Source organism: Equus caballus, chromosome X (genome assembly GCF_041296265.1).
Source record: "Equus caballus isolate H_3958 breed thoroughbred chromosome X, TB-T2T, whole genome shotgun sequence".
NCBI classification, from domain to species: domain Eukaryota; kingdom Metazoa; phylum Chordata; class Mammalia; order Perissodactyla; family Equidae; genus Equus; species Equus caballus.
This window is the reverse complement of record NC_091715.1, coordinates 15,914,648-15,927,041: the sequence shown is the minus strand read 5'-3', so window position 1 is coordinate 15,927,041 and position 12,394 is coordinate 15,914,648. Positions and strand designations below refer to the sequence as shown.

Here is a 12,394-nt window from a genome sequence, read left to right as displayed (position 1 = left end):
GGAGGGGAAATAAGTACAATAATAGTCAGTGATTACCAATATTCATTTGAAAGCTAAGACTTACTATGAGTCAGACACTGTGCCAGGCATTTCACATTCAGAATCAGTCAATCGTCACATCAACTTGATGACTAGATATTATTACACTCTTCATTTTTCAGACAAGCAAATCAAAACCTGGAGGGGTTAAAGTTGACCCAAGGGGGCAAAGCTGATAAGTGGCAGTACCCACTTTCAGACCTAGATCTTCATGGCACTATAACTCAAGTTCTGTATGCAGAAAATCACATAAAATTTTGAAATAGAAGCCTATACCTGGTATCTTAGGTCAGGTTCTCCCAGAAGCAGACCCAGAAACAAGGATTAGAGTGCTGGTGCTCTATATACACCACGAGGGGAGGGAAGAAGTGGTCCAGGGAAGGGAAGGAAGCAGATAAAGGGTGTGCATCCTCTGAGGAACTCTGGGAGAGGACCTAGAGCATGCCTCAGAGTTAATCCAACCAGTAGGCAAGGAAACCGAGATATTTCTCTACCAACTCCCATGTCCATCGTTGATTGGCAGTTGCTGTTGGGGGTACTTGTGGGTTCCTCTGAGTGTGCTCCCTGGTCAGAAAGACCTCAGAGAGATGTTCAACAGAAAGCAGCCTGCAGCAAGGGATGTGGCAGGCCACCAAGAGAGTCTGCTACACATGCATATGGTCCCAGGAACTGAAAAAGGAAAGAAAGAAATCCCCATCCCTTGGGCACACACATTCAATTACACTGCTTCACATACCATCATCTGGACTCAGCTTAATCAACAGATTTCTTAGCACTGGCTTTCCCCATTTTTTCAGTAATTCTTTCTTTTCTGTCTCTAGCTGGGCAATACAAGCTTTCAAGGAGACACAGGAAGGACTGTGGGGCTGCTACCACCAGAAATGGTGGGACTCCCACCCACCCTCCCTCCACTGCATACCAGCACTTTCTAGTGGCCAGCACCACCTTACACTGTGGAAATCTCTACCCTCCCCACAATAAAAGATTTTTCACATTGTCTTCTTAGGCTGCAAAAATTAGATAGTCTAACAGTCCCCAAATTCCAACTTTTGGAGACCAAGATGAGGCTATTTTCCAAGACAGGATCCTACCTCTGAAAAACCTTCCTTAAATTTCTTCATTCAAGATTTTGCAATTCTGAAGTTCCTAAGTTAGTAAACATAACCAAGAGAGCTAAATATTGCATAGTTCTTTGAAGTTAAATAACTCTCCAAACAATTTTATAGGTTGGACATTTTAGTAGTAATGATAAGCATGAATAATACTAAAGAGTTCCCATAGTCTGATGTCTCAGTATGTGGCTGGCTTTCTGGTTGGCTCATTACTTCTTACTAGAACGCTAATAGATTCTTGCAGTTTAAAAATCAAAAGCCCATGGGCATGTCCGTTGGTCCTTCTACAGCACCCATTCCTATCTGTCCCAAGTTTTATAGGCTTTAGACACTAGTCACACAAATGGAAGGGAAAGTGGCTCAGAGTTAGACTGATAATAGCCAGGTCTGGGAGAGAGGGCTCTAGACTGGCCAAGACAGGTCGGGGAGATTAAAATTAGTCTTAGTCTCTTTCCTGTGATTCCCAAGTTTTTGCCACATCTCCTTTCACCATTTTCCTCAAGCTCTCCTTCCATCATTTTTCCTCCTTCCATCACTTTGCCCAAAAAACAAAAATAAAATCAAAAGCCCAGATGGTTAAGTTACTTGTCCAAAGTCACATGGCAAACAAGAAGCAGATATCCAGGCTCCACACAGAAGCCGGGTGTTTTTCCCACCACAGCACGTGCCTTTCTAGTCTTACCTGGCATGAAATGCCCCAGGGCCCACTGCCATAAAAAAAACTAGAGAAATTATTGCTAAACAATGGGCTATTTTCATAAATATTAACTATAGAGTACTTCAGAAAGTTTGAAATATTATAGTATCCTGCAAAACGGTTGATCTATCAAGGGGTACTGCTGTATCCTCCATGGGAAGTCAAATTAATAATGTCATCTACATTTGTTCTTAGGAAAAGGATAACCTGTTAGAAGGGAAGAAATTCTGAGATCATCTAATCCCGAGCTTGCAGAACTAAGGCCAGAAAGGTTAAGTAACTAACTTAAGGACACTCAGGTTAGCAGTCAGCTAGGATTAGATCCTGGCTTTCCCCAACTTCAGGTCTGCAGCTCTTCCCTTCACCCCACCAGATCGTGTCTTTTCATTCAAACTGCCCCCTTGGGCAATTGCAGATGGTCACAATTTTTAGCACTGATGCAAATTTTGATCAGTTCCACTGCCCCGCGTTTCTAACAATTCTCAGAAATGTTTTCTCACAGGCATTTAGCATAGTGCTATAATAACAGTTTTTTAATGTCTTCTCTCTGAAAGAAATAACAAGCCAAAGCTCCAGGCCCTGCTTCATCATTACATAATACTTGTCTGGGATTGCAAATCACTTGCAAAAGGACAAGCCCTGGGGGAGGCGAGGGTGGGTGTGAATCTTTTCTGGTTTTTTCAGTAACGTGAAGCGACTTGTCATTTTAGGGAGGCCGGAGACTATGCTCTCAGATCTATACGCGATCAGGCTCATTTTGACTATCTTTGAAAACTTAGTTTCTGAGGCCATCCCTGAATTGGGGTGGAGCACAATGGTTGCAGACAGACCTGTTTTTCTCTCTTCCCTTCCACCCAAGTAAGAGAACAGGCTAATAATAACCAAAGTTTTAGAACTTGAATTTGAACTGAAAATACCTCCGAATAAAACCTGTTTCTTCCATCGTGCAAACGGGCGAGGAAGCGATCAGCCGGAGGAACCTGGTGTATTTTCTGTGAAAGTGCGCCCTCTGATGATGAATGTCGGTAAGGATCGGCTCTCGGGAGAAGTCAACAAAATTACCATACCAAAAAGAATTTTTTATGGGGGAGGGCTTTGGGGGGAGAAGATCTACAGAGAACTCATTAATGTTCAACTTTATGGTCATAAGTTAGCAGTTATGGAGGACCCACTGAGAGTTAGTTCCCACGGAGATCTGCACAAGAGAAATTCAAAACACTTCGGGTCCTTGGGGAGCTCTCCAAATACCTTGTTGCTGGGCATAGTTATAGCGAAGTGAAAATGAAGCAACTCTGAAGGGGTGGCGGTGTAAAGATCTGGGCTATTTATGTTAAATTCTTACCAAAATCGTTAAAAGCAGTGTGAGGTCACTTCAATTTGGCAAGATGGACGAAAAAAATTCCAGTGCAAATAGAGATACTTTTTTAAAGTGTTTTGACTAAAAACAAATGAGATTTTTAAAAATACAGTACAATAAGCTCTGCCTTCAGGGGCAAATGCTGCATTGATGAGTCTTGTCTTTCTACTTTTTGCCTCCTTGTAGCCTGCAATCTGCCGCACATCTTTACTTCAGTATTTGGATGGAAAGGGCAGTGAGAGAAAGCCAACTCCTTTATTAGGCATTCCACTCAGCAATATTCCATTCCCCGGTTCCTGCTTACATTTGATAAAGGAAGGAATTCCAATGATCTATGGTTAGCTGCTAGTAGTGAAAGAATTTTCCCTCACGATTCCCCTCCCTGCTTGTCCTTTCTCACTCTCTCCACCCACCCACTCCTAATTCAGACCACCTAAACTGCCTCCATTATTCATCCAAATCATTCCTCACCACGCCATGCACAAGCACCCACGTTGATTTCCTTAGCGATGCTCAGTTTAACCTCTTGGTGCAGGAGAAATACCAAATCGAATCAGCTGCCTGAGTCTAGCCCTCACGGGGACTGCGCACAGGTTTGGCAGTTCCCACTCTTGAGCCAGTCAAGCAGAAGCCCATCAGCGAACAGACCACATTACATAAGGCAGCAGCGAGGCCAGTAATGAGAACGGGAAGGAAGATCACACTGCCACAGCTTCACCCACGTGCGTGGAGAATCTCCACTAGCCCCTCGTGAGAAGCAAAACCAGACATCTATATGTGCATACATTTTGTGCCAGGCAGCGAGCACACGGGCATAGAATAGAATCACTCTCTAGATTTTGTTTATTCTAACATCGAAATACTTAGCAGAATTCATGTTGCCCCAGGGGAATACAGAAACATGTTTCCTTCTTTGAAATTCCTTCAACTCTTTATTAGGGATAAAGGTGTACTTTAGCTCATTGTTTCATTACCTGGTCAGCACGTGTTTAGTGACTGGAGCAAACAGAGCAGCTGTGATTACAGGAGGGTAACCCAAATCCGTCCTTCCTGCTCCTTGCCTGAGCTTTCTCAGTTGGCTGCTCTGTGGGAAGAAAAGAGGGCATCGCGAGAAATTGAATTCTGCTGCGATAACCAGAATCATAGCTGCTAAGGTTCCGGGCTACATTTAAAGTCTAAATCATAGATGGAGATTTGATTTGAGAAATGAGCAGGAAAGGAAAACCTCTCTCCGCTTGGAAAGAGATTGTGATAAAGAAAAAAAAGAGACTGGAATGAAGTCATTTTTCCTCCACGTGATTTGAGTTGATCCTAAGTAGGTCGTTCTACTTTGTCTCTGCTATGCATTCAGTGGATGCTCATTCAATTTGGGGCAGATGACAGCAATGATTGAGCATTGCTTTTAAGTGGAAATATTTTTCTACCAAGATATCACGCACATGTTTAGTATGCATAAAATCCCTCTCGCTTTTGAGATCAAATTTATATTATATGGATGTACTCTTGTTGTTATACGTTAAGATAGCATTGTATTGTAGAAAGGAGATAATTAGAATTTTAAGAGGGAGAGGAAAGAGGGAGGAGAGAATGGGAGATGGGGAAGGGGAGAAAAGAAAAGAGGGAAAAAGAAAAATAGAAAAGTGAAAGAGTCTAGGAATATGTAAGGACATGAGAGAGAGCAAGTCCCACTCTAAGAGAGAGTATCAATTCATTGCTGCTAATCGTCCGTAAGAGAGTAGAGAGGGCTCATTTAGAGAATGTTAGCGGCTCCTGGGAGCACGTCAGAATCTGAGGTTAGGGGTATTCCAACTATGCACAGTCCCCGCCTCACTGAGCGTCTTTGCTGACAATAATGTAATAATAACAATGACAATGATGTAATGGGAGGTGTCACTGATGTGAGCTCATGCATGAGAATCATGTGGAGAAAGAAAAGGCTGAGGACCCCTGGAAATAAGCAAGGGAGAAAGAAATGAATCCCTTCACTGCAAATGAAAGACAACAAATACACATTTGAAGATGAGACATGGAAAGTCTCAAAGAGGAAAGCAAACCCAGTAATTAAGTTATTGAACACGTGTAATACCCCCTACCCCAAACAATATAGGAACACGACAATTCTTTGTTAATAACAAAGGGAGGTGCAGCATTCACAGGGACAATTGGTAATTACGTGGCAGTCAGCACAGAGCTGGGGCGCTGTATCTTTCCTGTGACCAGCCTTCAGAGATTCTCGTTAGGTAAATGTGAGTGAGTGGCAGCTGGCTTTTGGTTCAATGACGATATTTTCAGCATTTTTTGACTAATAATTTCTGAATTCTGCAGCAAAGACTTTCCAAAACCTCAATTCTGACTAGTGTTCAATAGGCAAAGTTCTGGAGCTCTGCATGAGCCACCTCTGTTGCAGCTGTCGTTATTGATGATGGTGATGATGTTATTTTGTTGTTGACGACGGCGAGGTTGTACAAATAAAGGAGACAAAAGGGGTAGATCTTTGTACACTGCAGCAGCTTCTGGTAAGAACTGATTTTATAAACGGTTTTGCTTCCATCTAGTGGTTATTGTATAGAACTGTTTTATTCTGACAAGTGAAATTCATTGAATTAGATATTTAACTGCCCCTACCCTGTACAGAGATCTAGTGATTAAAATACTAATGCTACTGTTTTTAAAATGCTGCTAATAATGATATGACCCTGCCTTTAGTAAGTTCCCAGTATCCCAGTATAATGGAGGAGTCAGACACTTACATTGCTGTAAGCAAAACCAACAATAATAGTTAAAATTCATGTAATGCCCACAACATGCCAGACATCAGTCCAAGTGCTTTACATGTTTGAACTCACCTAATGTTCTCAATAACCCTATGAGGTACTATTTTTAGCCTCACTTTCCGGAAAAGAGAGCTGAGATTCAGAGAAGTTACATAACTCCCCCAGAGTCACACAGTGTTAAGTGCGGGAGCCAGGCTTTGAACCAGGCTGACTGGCTCAAGCCTGTTCTCTTACCACTGCATATTCATATAAGTACAATAGAAGGACTATACAGTAAGTAACTATAGGAATTAAGCTGTGGCAGCGAGGACGGGAGCAAGCATTTAGAGTAGGGGAGAGACCTAAAATATATTTAGGGAGTAGAATTAATAGGACTTGGTGGACAATTGGATGGAGAGGAGCCGAGGAGGGAAGGTGGTAGAGTTTCTGGCTAAGCAAAATGGGAGATGGTAAGTAATCAAGACAGTGAATTTTGAAGTAGGCATAAGTGGGAGGAGACTAGATGAAGAGAAGACTCTCATTTCTTGTTTAGAGGCTTAGAAGTGATGAGAAGTAAACATATTTCAAAAAGCTGTGAATGTTAGAAAAAGCTCTATGCATGATTAGGAAAACTATTCCGTCATATTGTGAATCATTGACTTGAAGACGACATAGGAGAATACACTCATCTAATGACTTTGAAAAACTTGACATTTCTGAAATTGAAAACGTCTATCATGCGCTATACCTACAAATAAATGTTCAAAGGTTTTACCATGGAATATACAAAGAGTGCTTAATGTGGGGCCCCATAGAATATGCTCTCATGGAATTTTTCATAGAACTTTACTAAAGCTGTAAGAACCTTGGAGTTCAAGTATTCCAACCTCCTCATTTCACAAATAAAGTTATGCCAAGGGAAATTAATAAACATTTTGAGCACCTACAGTATAATAAGGAACAGAGATGGTCATTGTGTGAGATAAAAAGAAGTGTAATACAGAGCTCTTGTTCTCAAGAAGTTTATACTTTAGTTGGGGAGATAACAGTATAGTGTACAAAATAATTGCTCTTCTGGTCTGCTCAGAATCCATCCCCCTTCTTTTAGTCACAGCCCCCTAAATTTCTTTGGGGGAACCATTCCTCCTCCACTCTCAGTGATTTATATGAGGCTGACCCCACCCCTGGCTCCAGGTGATACAACCTGGCCAATAAGAGGAGCAGCCTATTTCCATGGTGATGATAATTGATCCAGGGATGGGCTCATTGCATAGCCCAGACAGTAAAAGCAAATGAGAATCAGGCCAGAAATTTTTCTGAAATGCTTTTAAGAAAAAGTACCCTCTTTCCACAGAGGTTGCCAGGCTGGTAGAATGTCAGTCTAGAGCTGCTGGAAGCCACTATGTGAAGAGAGTGTGCTGAGAATGATGTGGAAGGTCGACCAAGAGAAGAAGAGACTTTGAAAGCTGATGGTAATGTGTGAGCTTCTAAATCAAATTGCCCTAGAACTTTCCAGATTCAGCATCCTTTTTACTATGGCTTCTCCATTCCTGAGCTCTTTATTTTAACCATCCACATGGTTAACAGGATTTCCTCATTGAGAGATTATATTCCTTGATTCTCTCATGTCTGCCCGTTGCCTTTTTAATTGAGTATCAGTTAGCTAGATATAACAGTAGGGTCCCATTTTCCTTCCCACAGAACTTTGCAGACGTTGTTCCATTGCTTTCTGACATTAAATGTAGCTTAGGACTGCCAGATAAAATACAGGATGCCCAGTTAAATTTGAATTTCAGATGAACAATATTTTTTTAGTATAAATCTGTTCTAAATGTTGCATCTAAGTTTTAAAATTTAACTGGGCAGCCTGTATTTTTATTTGCTGCCTTGGGCAACCCTAATGAAGCTCTAGAAAAGTTGAAGGAAATTCTGATTACTCTCCCGTCTCCCCACCTCGTAGATGGCTTGCTTTTTTTAAATTTTTAATTACCTGCATACCTGAAATCTTTTCTTTAAACTTGGAGTTCAATATTAGATGTCAGTTATTCTGTATCTTTTCTTTCCCTGATAGAAAGCATATTCTTTTGATCTTAATACTTCCTTTTGCCTTCATTTCAAGGAAATTTTCCTGTGTTCTAACTCAGTCTTTCTGCATTTCAAGAACACAATTATCTAGTATGTTGGATTACCTTGTCTGTCTTCCATATCTATTATCTTCTCTCCTATTCATCTTTTCGCCTCTGCATATATTGAGACTATCTCAAATATTTTTCCGGGCCTATTTTCAATCCTAAATATTCTTCTCCTTGCTGTCCTGAATGAATTTTTACAAGGGTAATGGTAAGCAAATTTCTTAACCTCTGCAATCTCCCTTTCCTTTGCACTCTGTGGTTTTATCATCTTGTCTACTACTTCTTGTTTTATTGAATTTATATTCTTACAAAGTCTTTTATAACTTACAGTACACATAAGGAATACCCTTCTTATTCTTTCAGATTTAAGGAGTCTTCTACCTTTTATTCATCCGTTCATTCATTTATTACTGTGTTCCTTTGTTTCTAACTACCTTCCTTCTATTATTGATTTATCTATCTATCTACCCATTTATTTAGCTGTAATATAGCTGCATGGTTCCCCTGCCATTTTATTTCATCTTGCTAATGCTGAACGTCAGTAGCTTTGTGCATATCTGTCTGCTCAGAAATTCTGTGGGTAAATTTTATTTTGGGGGTTTTGTTTTGTTTTTCTTTTTGTTTTTGAGGAAGATTAGCTCTGAGCTAACTACTGCCAATCCTCCTCTTTTTCCTGAGGAAGACTGGCCCTGAGCTAACATCCATGCCCATCTTCCTCTACTTTATACATGGGACGCCTACCACAGCATGGCTTTTGCCAAACAGTGCCATGTCCGCACCCGGGATCCGAACCCATGATCCGCTGGCCGCTGAGAAGCAGAACATGCGCACTTAACCGCTGCGCCACCTGGCGGGTCCATCTGTGGGTAAATTTTAATTGACACCTTTCCCACTTTATCTGGGGTGAGTCTATCCCTTTCCCTGATGGAGGGCTACATGTTGCGTTCTTTTGTCTGGGTGGACGCCATGCAAAGAAGGCAAGGGAGGTAATTCACCTGGAACTGAGTTTACCCCTTGCTAGGGAATTTGAAATCTGCTTTTTCCTCTGAGGCCTTATTAAATTTTCAGTGCTGGGATCCATTTTACCATCACATTTGAAAGGAATTTAGAGATAACTAAGCCTTGTTTACCTTGGGGAATTAATTTAAGGAGATAACATAAATCCTTTTTTTTTTTTTTACAGAAAGTGTTATAAACTGCTTAGCCTCATTCTCAGCCTGGCACAACTACAAGTTCCATGGACTTTGTTTCTCTTTTCATCCATATTTTAACCTGAATCTGTTCAAATGTTGATAATTTGGTAGGCCATTAATACTTAAATATTTATAGAATAGAGATACAGTGTTGAACAAGACAGATACAGTGTCTTCTCTTACAGCAATTACAGTGTGGGGTGGGCTTATGGTCCTTTAAGTGTTTTAAAGCATATTTGTCCATTTCCTCTGCAGAAATTTGTCTTCACACACACACTACTTTTTTCGTTTTTTATTTATAATTCATTCTCATCCACTTATTCCAACTATGCTGGTTTGCAAATGCTTTAATGAATTGTTACATTTGCCTCTAGCTCTAAATGAATTGTCTAAAAGCAAATTAGTGTAAGAATTAATATTTACAATACCCAGTTCATGTTTTTATAATTTCTGTGCAACCTAGGATAATTGCACAAATTTTAAACATACCTCTAAAAGTAATTTTGTCTACCTTTTCATTTGCCTTTTCATCTTTTTAATTTTCAATTATCCCTTTTCACATAATTTACTTAACATGATTTGCTGTCTTTGCATAGACATTTATTTTATATGTAAAGCTTTCTCGGCCGTATTTGACATTCTGTGGCCAGCGTTCATCCAGTGTTTGCTGTCAGGATTGAAGCTCTAATACAAAGCATGTGCAACCACAATGTGAATGCAAGGACAAGCTTAGGGTTTCTTGCACTGCTGGCTTGAAGGCAGATCGATCTGATGTTTGCCTTGCAGCTGGACAGGAGACAGAAATCTCTTCCTGGATTTTAAGAAAGATAGAAAAACTGTATCTATAACATTGATCCTCATAGGATTTTCATGGGCTTTTGCCATCAGTATTCAATGTAGCTAGTTGTTGTTTGAGTTCAATGAAAAATAAACCTCAATTTTCTTTGGTGGAAGGCAACTTTTTGAGCTGACAGCTGATACCTCTACACACAGCCCTCAAAGAATTAGAAATTTCAAAAATAAATAGAGTAGAAATCACTCTCATTCTGAAGAATGAACAAAAAATGCTTAAAGGCACATAAAAGTTTGCAAAAACCATCCCATAATGCTTGAAAATGTTCAATAAGTGAAAAATCAATCATTGGGAATAACTATTTCCACAATTTGCATTCAACAAAATGGTCTAGGACTGCATAATAATAACAGCTAGCATTTATGAACTGCAACAATATTGCCCATCCCACTTACACCTTTTATGATGTGCCTTTGATGCTCCTCCCATTGACAAATGGGAAATCTGTTCCTTTCCCTTGAACATGGGCAGGCTTGTTACTGCAGCCGAAGTGATGCTGTGTGACCTCTGAGGCTAGGTTATAAAAGGTGACTTAGCTACCACCTAGTTCTCTTGAGTTGTTCACACTGTGAGGAAACCCAGACTGGCTTACTCAGAGAGACCACATGGAGAGGCCATGTGGGATGTCCCAACTGATAGCCTGGATGAGGTCCCATCAATAGTCAGCAGTAACCACCAGACACATAAGTGAAGATGCCCTCAAATGATTCCAGACCCCAACAGTGGAGTCAGCCCCATCCTTTGAGTATTCCAGCTGAGACCCCAGGCATTATAGTGTCATCTCTGCTGTGCTGCATCTGAATTTCTGACCCAGAGAATCCGTAAGCAGAATAAAATAGTTGTTTTACACCACTGTTTGGGGTGGTTTGTTACACATTGGTAGATAACCAGAACATAGCCTCACTCAAGTATGGCCCAAAAGGATGGTGAAGAAGAGAAATCTTCTCAGAATAGAATTTCAAGCAGCATATCTCTCTGTCTACTTTGTCTGGAAAGGATGATGGCCTGAGGTCAGCAACGATACACGAATTCCTTGGCAGTGGCTAAAGATCTGATTAGGTAAACATGACCTAAAGGAAATGAAATCGGAAGATTGGTGGCAAAGTTTAGGAAAAGTATATATGGATGAACTTCTCTGTGTGGGCTAAGAGACTGAGAATATTTCTATCCCGTATGAATGCTTATCAGTTGACCCCCATGGCCTTATTATCCATTGTTGTCAGCTAGACTTCATTCTCAGCCCGGAGCTTGCTCAGAGGGCCCATGATGGTCAGGATGGAAACTATGCATAGGGGCGAGAACAAGAGTGATCTCTTCACCAGGGCTAAGTGACCTATTTTCCAGAAATCTTTTTGTTTTGCAACCCACAAGGCTTCTTTTTTAAGGAGTTGATTGTTCTCTGAAGGGAGATAGAAACTTTCCTAATTATATTTAAGTTGAACCATATGAAATCGCTATTTTTGTAAGTCAAAATGGTTGAATATTGGCAATTTCATATGCTTCAACCTAATATTTAAGAGATTATTTTTTTGAGGATGGGCAAGTAGAAAATCCAATAAAAGATCAAGGCAATTTATTGATCTCTGTGCAAGAGCTAAATCAGTGGAGAAGTTAGCTTGTGTCATTATTCCATGATGTAATCTTCTTAGTTATATAAAAATGCTGACTGTAATGTCAGTCAAGCAATACCTGGTTAATGCTTAGTAATGTAGGAGGATTGAGAAAAATGAAGAGAGAAGGAGGATAAAGTGACTGGTAGAATTAAAAGGGAATCAACTTGTGCCATCATAAAAGACACACCTGACTGCCTTACTAAATTTGAAGACAATGAACTACAGAAGAAGCACTTACCTGTCTGAGTCATGGGTAAGGTGGAAGACAGTAATTGCAAATACTATTTTTCATTTCTTTCCTGAAATTTGTCTCTGGAGATAATGGCAAGTTTATTAGAAGAAGATAACATTTCATTTCGAGTCATCTGGAAGTAACAAAAGGGAAACATGAAATGTTTCAAGCACAACGTGCTTTGCTGCATCTTGACCAAGAAAAGCCTTTGGAATGTGCCAAGCAACATCTCACATCAGTATGCCAAGCACCAAGCCAAATGCACTTAAGGAAAACATACTCAGCGGAGAACGCGCTGTCACGCCACATTATCTTAATTTCTCCTTCTCTCTCGCCCACCACATTCAAATTCAAAATTCAAATAGTGTTTGTTGGCAGCTGTTCTAGACTCTTGGAGAACATCAGGGAACACA

At 40.4% G+C, this 12,394-nt stretch overlaps 1 long non-coding RNA gene across 1 annotated transcript in view; it reads right to left on the bottom strand.

The window, feature by feature from the left end:
- LOC138921718 (uncharacterized) overlaps positions 1 to 12,114 on the bottom strand; it is a 48,495-nt gene extending 36,381 nt beyond the window's left edge. Inside the window, exons 1-2 of the long non-coding RNA XR_011434552.1 lie at positions 11,988 to 12,114; positions 4,180 to 4,289 (exon numbers count right to left, since the gene is read on the bottom strand). This is a non-coding gene — a long non-coding RNA (uncharacterized lncRNA). The remainder of the gene's footprint in view (positions 1 to 4,179; positions 4,290 to 11,987) is intronic.
- Between the last annotated feature and the right edge of the window lie 280 nt (positions 12,115 to 12,394).